At 39.6% G+C, this 14,044-nt stretch overlaps 1 non-coding gene across 1 annotated transcript; it reads right to left on the bottom strand.

The window, feature by feature from the left end:
- Positions 1-825: 825 nt before the first annotated feature.
- On the bottom strand, positions 826-901 carry trnav-uac. Its single transcript has one exon. It is a non-coding gene; the product is annotated as a tRNA-Val (tRNA).
- Between the last annotated feature and the right edge of the window lie 13,143 nt (positions 902-14,044).

Here is a 14,044-nt window from a genome sequence, read left to right as displayed (position 1 = left end):
ACCCTACCTTGTCACAACACAACTGACTGGCTCAAACGCATTAAAAAGGAAAGAAATTCCACAAATTAACTTTTAACAAGGCACACCTGTTAATTGAAATGCATTCCAGGTGACTACCTCATGAAGCTGGTTGAGAGAATGCCAAGAGTGTGCAAAGCTGTCATCAAGGCAAACGGTGGCTACTTTGAAGAATCTCAATTATAAAATATATTTTGATTTGTTTAACACATTTTTGGTTACTACATGATTCCAAATGTGTTATTTCATAGTTTTGATGTCTTGAATGAGTAGGTGTTCTAAAACTTTTGACCAGTAGTATATATATATATATATATATATACACAGTATCTCACAAAAGTGAGTACATCCCTCACATTTTTGTAAATATTTGAGTATATATTTTCATGTGACAACACTGAAGAAATGACACTTTGCTACAATGTAAAGTAGTGAGTGTACAGCTTGTATAACAGTGTAAATTTGCTGTCCCCTCAAAATAACTCAACACACAGCCATTAATGTCTAAACCGCTGGCAACAAAAGTGAGTACACCCCTAAGTGAAAATGGGGTTGCTAAGCGATTTGGACAGGATAATGCAATGATACAGGCAGGATAATGCTGCAATATAGGCGGGATAATACTCAGAGATATAGGCAGGATCATGCTCAGTGATATATTCAGGATATTCCCACCCCAACCCCTAACTTTAAACTAGAGCTGCCCTTAGAACAGGATACACTACATTTTACATTTACATTTTAGTCATTTAGCAGACGCTCTTATCCAGAGCGACTTACAGTTAGTGAGTGCATACATTTTCATACTGGCCCCCCGTGGGAAACGAACCCACAACCCTGGCGTTGTAAGCGCCATGCTCTACCAACTGAGCTACAGGGGACCAGCTTCATGACCAAAAGTATGTGGACACCTGCTTGTCGAACATCTCATGCCAAAATCATGGGCATTAATATGGAGTTGGTCCCTCCTTTGCTGCTATAACAGCCTCCGCTCTTCTGGGAAGGATTTCCCCCGACCATTATTCCACCTCCACCAAACTTTACAGCTGGCACTATGCATTGGGGCAGGTAGCGTTATCCTGGCATCTGCCAAACCCAGATTCATCCGTCAGACTGCCAGATGGTGAAGCGTGATTCATCACTCCAGAGAACGCATTTCCACTGCTCCAGAGTCCAATGGCAGCGAGCTTTACACCACTCCAGCCCACGCTTGGCATTGCGCATGGTGATCTTAGGCTTGTGTGCGGCTGCTCGGCCATGGAAACCCATTTCATGAAGCTCCCGACTAACATTTCTTGTGCTGACAGTTCTTTTGCTGACGTTGCTTTCAAAGGCAGTTTGGAACTCTGTAGTGAGTGTTGCAACCGAGGAAAGACGCGCTACGCGCTTCAGCACTCAGCAGTCCCGTTCTGTGAATTTGCGTGGCCTTCCACTTCGCAGCTGAGCCGTTGTTGCTCCTAGACGTTTCCACTTCACAATAACAGCACTTACAGTTGACCAGGGCAGCTCTAGAATGGTAGAAATTTTATTTATTGACTTGTTGGAAAGGTGGTATCCTATGACTGTGCCACGTTGAAAGTCACTGAGCTCTTCAGTAAGGCCATTCTACTGCCAATGTTTGTCTATGGAGATTGCATGGCAGTGTGCTCGATTTTATACACCTGTCAGCAACGAGTGTGGCTGAAATAGGTGAAGGTGTGTCCACGTACTTTTGTATATATAGTGTAGAATAAGGAAAAATCAAATCAGCAGGCAAGATCCTAATTTGCACTCTGAGGGGACATTATTGATGTCGACAGAGGGAACACAAAAACAGATGCATTGGGTACATGCTCAAGGCAACAGTGAGAATTGCTTGCATATAGAGAAGGTGGTGTCACTGGCAGTGGGTGATGAAGTCCCTGCCATATATGTAATGTATTACTGGTTATGGACAAGTGTAGTCAGGAGGGGTGGAGTGCATGACACTCCATCCTGGATATGGCAGTTTGCCTCAACCCATGGGTCCAGATGGCAACGTTTAATAACTTCAGGCAGATGTGAGTTGCAGGAGGATGGCACTCTTCTCATACCACTCTGTATGCTACTGACCAATTCAAAGGTTCCTCTTGAATCGGTCAGTAGCATACAGAGTAATATGAGAAGAATGCAATTGCTGAACTTATGTAGATATTCTAAATACAATGTTTTGAAAACTTTTAAGTGCAGCAGTTCCATATAGAATAAACCAACCTGGACTCAAGGGTAGACAACATGCTACGTTTCGTATGGTATGTATTAATTTGTGAATGTCCATCATCAATTTCATATGAAATGTTACAAATTACAGTTCGTATGATATGTTTCAAATTCCAATTAATTGTGGCTAACGTTAGCTAGGCTAGGACTTAGGGTTACGGTTAGGGGTTAAGGTTAGGGTTAGTGTTAGGAGTTAAGGTTAGCTAACATGCTAAGTAGTTGCAAAGTAGCTAAAAAGTAGTAAGTAGTTGCAAAGTTGCTAAAATGCTAAAGTTGTCCATGATGTGATTCAAACAAGCCACCTTTGGGTTGCTAGACATTCACTTTATAAACCCAACCATCCACGTTCGCGTTATACACCCACCCATCCTCCCCGACCAACCTCCCTTCTTTCATTTTCTGTCTTATATAACCATACCAAAAATAACATATCATACTAATTTGACTGTCACAGATTTATGTTTACTATGATACGTCTACTCTTTGAGACCAGGCTGAATTAACCATACTTCACCTAATACTGCAGAAGCAGTGTTCTGCTAATATAACACTGCAAATATCATACCTTTCTGTATGGTGTCCCATATAAGACAGGAGTTCCCTGACATGTTTGACCCAGTTACACCCATCTATTATCTATCCTGTTGCCTATCACTTTACCTCTACCTAAATGTACATAGCTACCTCAATTACCTCGTACCCCTGCACATTGACTCGGTACTGGTACTCCCTGTATATAGCCATGTTATGACCTGGTACTTCCTGTATATAGCCATGTTATTACCTGGTACTTCCTGTATATAGCCATGTTATTTTTACTCCTTATTGTTATTCATGTATTGTTACTTCTATATGTGTATTTATTCTTCGTGTCACTATTTTTATTTTCATTTGATCTTTTTGATCTTTATCTTTAACTCTGCACCTGTTAGTCTACACCTGTTGTTTACATAGCATGTGACAAATAAAGTTTGATTTGATTTGTTTTTCAGTCAGAGGACTCCATTTCAAAATCATCTCTTCTGTCCTCCATCTAGAGTTGAAAAACGAGGAAGAGTTGATGAGTGACACGTATTGAAAGGGTGATATTACTAAACACTTGTGATTTACTATTAGGTGGACTTGCTGAAGGCAAAGCACGACTCTAGATTTCTTACATAATTCTTCTTCTTATTATTATTATTATTCTAATGCTTAAACGATTTAAGCTATAAACACGAAACCAACTCTCAAAATGTGCAGACTGCCCAAGCTTATATTGCTTGAGAAAATATTTTTGATAGCTTTCATACTTTTGGAACTACAACAATATTGAAATGAGCTCCCAATGCATTTCAATGGCAAAAAAAGGGCCATAAACTTACATGACGAACATTTAGCCCGCATCTCTCTTACACTGTTTAAGCTATCAACACCAAACCGAAGTTGAGATGTTCCGACTGACCCAACTTAGATTTCTTGTCATTGGAGTTTTAAAACGATTTATAGTTTTTGAACTGTAACCATTTTACGTATTCATACAAGCTCCATAGGCTTGAATGGTAAGTATTTGGATATAGGAATATAGAGGTAGCTATTGCATAAAATAAGTCACCAACAGTAACTCTTCAACCATTCAAGCTAGAGACACCAAACCAACTTGTACATGTTCAGGCTATCCTAACTTCAAATTCTTACTAACTTTTATCAACTATAACTATATAAATGTCCCTACATTTGCATAAAATAACTCACCAACAGTAACTCTTGAACCGTTCAAGCTAGAGACACCAAACCAATTTCCCATGTTCAGGCTATCCTGTCTTATCCTATCCAATCAATCAGTCAATCAATCTTTCCATCTACCTACTTTTTTAACTATAAAGAGTAACAACCATTACTACTGCAGTCACTACCACTACTTTAACTTATTTCACAACCATAAAGACAAGCTAGCAAGCGCACCAATTTTTCTTCAGGAAATGTACTTTTCTAGTTATTATTCTATTTCTTCCACCCACTCTGTAGCTTAAACAATTTAATTTACTGCAGTGGGCTAAATCAGGGTCACACAGAGTGATTATTGGTAGTCTTAAACAATCTACTTTGAAGCAAAAGTATACACCTCACACACGGTTATGGGCTTAAAAGGCACCTGTACCATGTCAGATATAGAGTTGAAATGTATTACATTTTGAGTTTGCATCCAAATATTACACTTCATATACATCGCAGAAGACTGAAATATAACAAAACTGTTTGACATAGAAACACTGGATTTTATTTTGGGGAAAAAAATATACAGTGAGGGAAAAAAGTATTTGATCCCATGCTGATTTTGCACGTTTCCCACTGACAAAGACATGATCAGTCTATAATTTTAATGGTAGGTTTATTTGAACAGTGAGAGACAGAATAACAACAAAAAAATGTTATCAATTCATTTGCATTTTAATGAGGGAAATAAGTATTTGACCCCTCTGCAAAACATTACTTAGTACTTGGTGGCAAAACCCTTGTTGGCAATCACAGAGGTCAGACGTTTCTTGTAGTTGGCCACCAGGTTTGCACACATCTCAGGAGGGATTTTGTCCCACTCCTCTTTGCAGATCTTTTCCAAGTCATTAAGGTTTCGAGGCTGACGTTTGGCAACTCAAACCTTCAGCTCCCTCCACAGATTTTCTATGGGATTAAGGTCTGGAGACTGGCTAGGCCACTCCAGGACCTTAATGTGCTTCTTCTTGAGCCACTCCTTTGTTGCCTTGGCCATGTGTTTTGGGTCATTGTCATCCTGGAATACCCATCCACGACCCATTTTCAATGCCCTGGCTGAGGGAAGGAGGTTCGGTGACGGTGGGGATGGTGTTCTTGGGGTCATAGGCAGCATTCCTCCTCCTCCAAACACAGCGAGTTGAGTTGATGCCACAGAGCTCGATTTTGGTCTCATCTGACCACAACACTTTCACCCAGTTCTCCTCTGAATCATTCAGATGTTCATTGGCAAACTTCAGACGGGCCTGTACATGTGCTTTCTTGAGCAGGGGGACCTTGCGGGCGCTGCAGGATTTCAGTCCTTCACGGCGTAGTGTGTTACCAATTGTTTTCTTGGTGACTATGGTCCCAGCTGCCTTGAGATCATTGACAAGATCCTCCCGTGTAGTTCTGGGCTGATTCCTCACCGTTCTCATGATCATTGCAACTCCACGAGGTGAGATCTTGCATGGAGCCCCAGGCAGAGGGAGATTCACAGTTATTTTGTGTTTCTTCCATTTGCGAATAATCGCACCAACTGTTGTCACCTTCTCACCAAGCTGCTTGGTGATGGTCTTGTAGCCCATTCCAGCCTTGTGTAGGTCTACAATCTTGTCCCTGACATCCTTGGAGAGCTCTTTGGTCTTGGCCATGGTGGAGAGTTTGGAATCTGATTGATTGATTGCTTCTGTGGACAGGTGTCTTTTATACAGGTAACAAACTGAGATTAGGAGCACTCCCTTTAAGAGTGTGCTCCTAATCTCAGCTCGTTACCTGTATAAAAGACACCTGGGAGCCAGAAATCTTTCTGATTGAGAGGGGGTCAAATACTTATTTCCCTCATTAAAATGCAAATCAATTTATAACATTTTTGACATGCGTTTTTCTGGATTATTTTGTTGTTATTCTGTCTCTCACTGTTCAAATAAACCTACCATTAAAATTATAGACTGATCATTTCTTTGTCAGTGGGCAAACGTACAAAATCAGCAGGGGATTAAATACATTTTTCCCTCACTGTATATATTTCTTAATGATGACATTATGAGAAATATGAATAACATTCCACCGATGAAGCCAAAGAGGGCGCTTTTGGTCATTGACTGCAGGAAATGGCTACGCTATTAGCACAAAACCAACTTCCAAATGTGCAGACTGCCCCAATTTAGATTGCTTGAGAAAATATTTTAGATAACATTTTACACTTTTTGTGCTACAACAGTATTTAAGTGAGCTCCCAATGCATTTCAATGGCAATAAAAGCACCATAGACTTACATGGGGAAAATTGACGAATTTAGGAGCGCATCTCCTCCTACACCAAACCAACGGTGAGATGTTCAGAATGACCCAATTTCGATTGCTTGTCAAAGGCTTTTTGATCTATTGATACTTTGTGAACTATAGCTATTTAAAATGTGCATAAATTAACAGGGGTTTGAATGAAAACCATAGGAATACATAGAGTAGGTAGCTATTCAAAATGACTATAACTATATACATTTGTATACATTTGCATAAAATAACTCACCAACATTAACTCTTGAACAGTTCAAGCCAGACACCAAACCAACTTTCACATGTTCAGGCTATCCTAACTTGAAATTCTTTAAAGTGTATCAACTATAACTATTTACATTTGCATAGAATAGTATAAAATAACCCACCAACAGTAACTCTTGAACCGTTCAAGCAAGAGACACCAAACCAACATTCTCATGTTCAGGCTATCCTAAAATCAAAATCTTAAAAACTTTGATCAACTTTAACACTATATACAGTGCATTCGGAAAGTGCTCAGACCCCTTGACTTCTTCCACATTTTGTTATATTACAGCCTTATTCTAAAATTAATTTAAAAAAGAAATCCTCATCAATACCCCATAATGACAAAGCAAAAACAGGTTTCCATTTTTTTTGGCTAATTTATTACAAATAAAAATATCATATTTACATAAGTATTCAGACCCTTTACTCAGTATTTTGTTGAAGCACCTTTTGGCAGCGATTACAGCCTCAAGTCTTCTTTGGTATGAAGCTACTTGGCACACCTGTATTTGGGGAGTTTCTCCCATTCGTCTCTGCAGATCCTCTCAAGCTCTGTCAGGTTGGATGGAGAGCGTCGCTGCACAGCTATTTTGAGGTCTCCCCAGAGATGTTAGATAGGGTTCAAGTCCGGGCTCTGGCTGGGCCACTCAAGGACTTTCAGAAACTTGTCCCGAAGCCACTCCTGCGTTGTCTTGGCTGTGTGCTTAGGGTCATTGTCCTGTTGGAAGGTGAAACTTCGCCCCAATCTGAGGTCCTGAGCACTCTGGAGCAGGTTTTCATCAAGGATCTCTCTGTACTTTGCTCCGTTCATCTTTCCGTCGATCCTGACTAGTCTCCCAGTCCTTGCCGCTGAAAAACATCCCCACAGCATGATACTGCCACCACCATGCTTCACCGTAGGGATGGTGCCAGGTTTCCTCCAGACGTGATGCTTGGCATTCAGGCCAAAGAGTTCAATCTTGGTTTCATCAGACCAGAGAATCTTGTTTCTCATGGTCTGAGAGTCCTTTAGGTGCCTTTTGGCAAACTCCAAGCAGGCTGTCGTGTCTTTTACTGAGGAGTGGGTTCCGTCTGGCCACTCTACCATGAAGGCCAGATTGGTGGAGTGCTGCAGAGATGGTTGTCCTTCTGGAAGGTTCTCCCATCTCCACAGAGGAACTCTGGAGCTCTGTCAGAGTGACCATTGGGTCCTTCTCCCCCGATTGCTCAGTTTGACCGGGTGGCCAGCTCTTGGAAGAGTCTTGGTGGTTCCAAACTTCTTCCATTTAAGAATGATGGAGGCCACGGTGTTCTTGGGGAACTTCAATGCTGCAGACATGTTTTGGTACCCTTCCTCAGATCTGTGCCTCGACACAATCCTGTGTCGGAGCTCTACGGACAATTCCTTCGACCTCATGGCTTGGTTTTTGTTCTGACATGCACTGTCAACTGTGAGACCTTATATAGACAGGTGTGTGACTTTCCAAATCATGTCCAATCAATTGAATTTACCACAGGTGGACTTCAATCAAGTTGTAGAAACATCTCAAGGATGATCAATGGAAACAGGATGCACATGAGCTCAATTTCGAGTCTCATAGCAAAGAGTCTGAATACTTATGTAAATAAGGTATTTCAGTTTTTATTTTTAATAAATTAGCAAAAATTCTAAAAACCTGTTTTCACTTTGTCATTGTGGGGTATTTGTGTAGATTGATTAGGAAAAATTGCATTTAATCAATTTTAGAATAACACTAACGTAACAATATATGTAAAAAGTCAAGGGGTCAATCATGATTCACCAAATTATATTTTGAAGGAGGAAACAAAGTACTTTAAGCATTTTTTTTTTGTTTCAGTCGCCTCCATCTCCTCTAACTGAAGCTAATTGTAGAGATTATTTTTGTATTGATAATGTAAAATTAACAGCCATACAGAAATACTCATGTGAAGGTGAAATTACAGAGGAGGAACTTCTGGATGCAATTAAAGACTTTAAGTCCGGGAAAACTCCAGGGTTGGATGGCATACCAGTCGAGGTATACCAAACCTTTTTTTATACAGTGGGGGAAAAAAGTATTTAGTCAGCCACCAATTGTGCAAGTTCTCCCACTTAAAAAGATGAGAGAGGCCTGTAATTTTCATCATAGGTACACGTCAACTATGACAGACAAATTGAGAAAAAGCAATCCAGAAAACACATTGTAGGATTTTTTATGAATTTATTTGCAAATTATGGTGGAAAATAAGTATTTGGTCACCTACAAACAAGCAAGATTTCTGGCTCTCACAGACCTGTAACTTCTTCTTTAAGAGGCTCCTCTGTCCTACACTCGTTACCTGTATTAATGGCACCTGTTTGAACTTGTTATCAGTATAAAAGACACCTGTCCACAACCTCAAACAGTCACACTCCAAACTCCACTATGGCCAAGACCAAAGAGCTGTCAAAGGACATCAGAAACAAAATTGTAGACCTGCACCAGGCTGGGAAGACTGAATCTGCAATAGGTAAGCAGCTTGGTTTGAAGAAATCAACTGTGGGAGCAATTATTAGGAAATGGAAGACATACAAGACCACTGATAAACTCCCTCGATCTGGGGCTCCACGCAAGATCTCACCCCGTGGGGTCAAAATGATCACAAGAACGGTGAGCAAAAATCCCAGAACCACACGGGGGGACCTAGTTAATGACCTGCAGAGAGCTGGGACCAAAGTAACAAAGCCTACCATCAGTAACACACTACGCCGCCAGGGACTCAAATCCTGCAGTGCCAGACGTGTCCCCCTGCTTAAGCCAGTACATGTCCAGGCCCGTCTGAAGTTTGCTAGAGTGCATTTGGATGATCCAGAAGAGGATTGGGAGAATGTCATATGGTCAGATGAAACCAAAATATAACTTTTTGGTAAAAACTCAACTCGTTGTGTTTGGAGGACAAAGAATGCTGAGTTGCATCCAAAGAACACCATACCGACTGTGAAGCATGGGGGTGGAAACATCATGCTTTGGGGCTGTTTTTCTGCAAAGGGACCAGGACGACTGATCTGTGTAAAGGAAAGAATGAATGGGGCCATGTATCGTGAGATTTTGAGTGAAAACCTCCTTCCATCAGCAAGGGCATTGAAGATGAAACGTGGCTGGGTCTTTCAGCATGACAATGATCCCAAACACACCGCCCGGGCAACGAAGGAGTGGCTTCGTAAGAAGCATTTCAAGGTCCTGGAGTGGCCTAGCCAGTCTCCAGATCTCAACCCCATAGAAAATCTTTGGAGGGAGTTGAAAGTCTGTGTTGCCCAGCGACAGCCCCAAAACATCACTGCTCTAGAGGAGATCTGCATGGAGGAATGGGCCAAAATACCAGCAACAGTGTGTGAAAACCTTGTGAAGACTTACAGAAAACGTTTGACCTGTGTCATTGCCAACAAAGGGTATGTAACGAAGTATTGAGAAACTTTTGTTATTGACCAAATACTTATTTTCCTCCATAATTTGCAAATAAATTCATTAAAAATCCTACAATGTGATTTTCTGGATTTTTCTTTCACATTTTGTCTGTCATAGTTGACGTGTACCTATGATGAAAATTACAGGCCTCTCTCATCTTTTTAAGTGGGAGAACTTGCACAATTGGCGGCTGACTAAATACTTTTTTCCGCACTGTATGTGAGAATGCTGTTCATTGACTACAGCTCAGCGTTCAACACCATAGTGCCCACACCTCCCTCTGCAACTGGATCCTTGACTTCCTGACGGGCGGCCCCCAGTTGGTAATGTTAGCTATTAAAATCAGATCCAACAATAATATCAAGGGATTAGAAATCCAGGGCTTAAAAACAAAGGTGTCATTGTACACTGATGATTCATGTTTTCTTTTAAATCCACAACTTGAATCCCTCCACAGCCTCATAGAGGATCTAGATACATTTTCTAACCCCTCTGGATTACAACCAAATTATGATAAATGTACTATATTACGTATCACTAAACAATACAATTTTTACATTACCATGTAGTTTACCAATAAAATGGTCTGATGGTGATGTGGATATACTCTGAATACATATCCCAAATGAAATAAATGATCTCACTCCAATACATTTTTATGGAAAGTTAGCAACAATAGATAAGATCTTGCTACCATGGAAAGGTAAATAACTGTCAATTTGTGGAAAAATCACCCTGATTAACTCTTTAGTATTATCCCAGTTGAACTATTTGATTATGGTTTTGCCTACCCCTAGCGAATAATTTTTTAAATTATATTAGGAAAATGTTTTCCATTTAATTTGGAACGGCAAGCCAGACAAAATTAAACAGGCCTATTTATATAATGAATATGAATTCGGAGGACAGATATTATTAAATATTAAAGCATTAGACGTATCACTAAAAGCTTTAGTCATACAAAAGTTATACTTAAATCCGAACTGGTTCTCTAGCAAATTAGTAAGATTGTCTCACCCAATGTTCAAGAATGGCCGTTTTCCCTTTATTCAGATTACAACCTCTCACTTTCAGTTATTTGAAAAGGAAATCATCTCCCAAATATCACTATTTCTAAAACAAGCCATAGAAATTTATATTTAATCCTCCAGAAACGACAGAACAAATCATGCAACAATTATTGTGGTTAAATTCAAATATACTAATTGATAAAAAACCATTATACCTTTTATAAACCTATTTCTCAAAAAATAATCTTCGTAAATGATATCATAGGTAGGACTGGTGGAGTTATGCCACAATAACATGTGGCAAAACGACGCTGGATTCAAAACTTTAAATTATTATACAAAATTCTTGCTACCAATAGAATGTTATTTATATGGGGAATACAATCTTCCCAGCTCTGCAGATTTTGCTGCAAAGATACAGAATCATTAGATCATTTGTTTTGGTACTGTCCATTTGTAGCTTGTTTTTGGACACAGGTGCAGGAATGGCTAAAGGATTGCAATATTTACCTGGAGCTAACCCTGCAGATAGCACTACTGGGTGATCTGAAAAGTCATAGTCAATCGATCAATAATATAATAATACTTTTAGCAAAAATGTTTATTTTCAATTTACAATCTGTAGAAACAATGAGAATAGAAGGGTTCAGAACTTTTGTAAAACATCACAGTACAGTTGAAAAATATATGGCAAATAGAAATCCAATATGGATGGTGTTGAGAGATAGATGAGAGGTGTTGAATGGAGTTGAAGGATGGGACTAATAACAACTAACAACAACTAATAACAACAAGATAACTAATGTAAAGCATACTGTGTCCATAATAAGTATATAGGTTATAGGTTAAGAGCTTTTGTGAATGAGCACATTTAGAAACATATGGCATATAGAAGCAAACCGGATGGACATCATGAAAATGATCGGAGAGGTTGAGGGTAGATGAAGTACATGAGTAAAAACAAACAAAATAGAATTATTGTAAAATTGACTGTGTCCATAAAATGTATATAGTATGTATAAGCTGGAAGTAGAGGCCTAAGCATTGTTGTTCACTAATTTACTCAAATTAGGGAAGGGGTGGTGTGGTGGGAAAGTAATAAAGGGTATATAAAAAAAAAATAGTAAAAAAAAATAAAGTCAAGGGGTCTGAATACTTTCTGAATGCACTGTACATTTGCATAAATTAGCATAACATAACGCACCAAAAGTAACCATTGAACCGTTCACGCTAGAGACACCAAACCAATGTTCAGGCTATCCTGTCTTATCCTATCCTATCCAATCAATCATTCAATCAGTCAATCAACGTTTCCATCTAACTACTTTCTCAACTATAAACAGTTGCTACCATTACTACTGCAGTCACTACCACTACTTTAACTTATTTCCCAACCATAAATACTTCAAAACAAGCTAGCAAGCACAACCCATTTTCTTCAGGAAATGTACTTTTCTAGTTATTATTCCATTTCTTACGCCCACTCTAGAGCTTAAACGATTTAAGCTATTAACACGAAACCAACTTCCAAAATATGCAGACTGACCCAACTTAAATTGTTTGAGAAAATATTTTTGATAGCATTTGACACTTTTTGTACTACAATAATATTTAAATGTGCTTGCTCTGACATCTTGCTCTGACATGATAGCTACATCACATTACACGTAAGCGTGATGTATTTAGCTAGCTACAGTATCATTTCCCTTTAATCTGTGGTATCATAGCTAGCCTGGCTTGCTAGCATTATCAAATAATGTTGCATAACCAAAAGTTGCAACTAGCTAGCTAGTACCAGCTATCTACTTAGCTAAAGTACTCATCAATGGATGTAATCCATTCCTGGCCATCTGGAAATATTGTTGTAATGCATTGGAAGTTTGCACCAACTTTATGGATTCCCCTTTTCACTCCTATTTACCGAGGTCAACATGCATGTGTTGCACCGATATGCAGACTTGACAACATTGTCAACAAACTTCACATGGAAGCTAGGGGCGGAACACAATGTGTTGTCTCTGGGCAATTGGGCATCATTGGCAAAAGTGGGCATGTAAGTAATCCATACCCAACCCTCAAGTAAGTCGTGACGATCTTACTTACAAAACTCAGTTTTGGACTAGACTGACTTGTATCACCAGAATTATCCTATTTACACTCTGTAGTCAATTTTGACACTATAACAAATGTTTCTGACTCATATCGATGCCACATAGGCCGTTTTCTATGAGATAAGTTGTTTATTGCCTTCAGTTCAACATTTTCTCTCATCCTCATGGTAAAATGTGAAGAACAGCATGAGATGAGCTATAAAACAGCACATTTGTCTCTCTGTCCCATGGCAAAATGTGTAGAATTGCAGGAAAGTAGCTTTAAACCTGCAAAAATGTTCTCTCATCCTCATGGCAAAATGTGAAGAACAGCATGAGATGAGCTATAAAACAGCACATTTGTCTCTCTGTCCCATGGCAAAATGTGTAGAATTGCAGGAAAGTAGCTTTAAACCTGCAAAAATGTTCTCTCTGCCCCATGGCAAAATGTGTTGAAATGCAGGAAGTTAGCAGTTTTCATAAAAAAAATCTGTTTTCCTATTCTATTTTTGGGGGGTTGGGAGGGCCTCTGGAGGTAGGTGCCCCGGGGCCCCAAATGCGGTAGTCCGGCCCTGGTTAGTACTGGTCTAGTCTGGTCCAGTCTGGATGACTCAACCAAGACCGTGTTGTCGTTTGCCCGCTGATTTGACCCCATCTATGACATAGCTTAGGATGACACTGGCCTTATAATAGAAAATTGAAATGTAATATCAGTGATGTAGTCAGGTCACAAAAAGTCTGAATCATTACATTGTTCAACATTTGTAAGGCTAAATAGATAATACAGCTATCTAACATTTGCTGCTGTAGCTAGAATCTTGAGTTATGCAAAAGATAGATATTTTCTGATAACAAGGTCACAACTGGTCGAGTCAAGTCCAAGTCACCAATGGTCGAGTCACGAGTCATGGAAATCATGACTTGAGTCCAGTGGCGGTCTGTGCCATTTAAGATGAGGGAGGACAATTTATTTTTCATGAGCATGG

Source organism: Coregonus clupeaformis, chromosome 29 (genome assembly GCF_020615455.1).
Source record: "Coregonus clupeaformis isolate EN_2021a chromosome 29, ASM2061545v1, whole genome shotgun sequence".
In the NCBI taxonomy this organism is placed as follows: Eukaryota; Metazoa; Chordata; class Actinopteri; order Salmoniformes; family Salmonidae; genus Coregonus; species Coregonus clupeaformis.
This window is presented reverse-complemented; position numbering and strand designations above follow the sequence as displayed.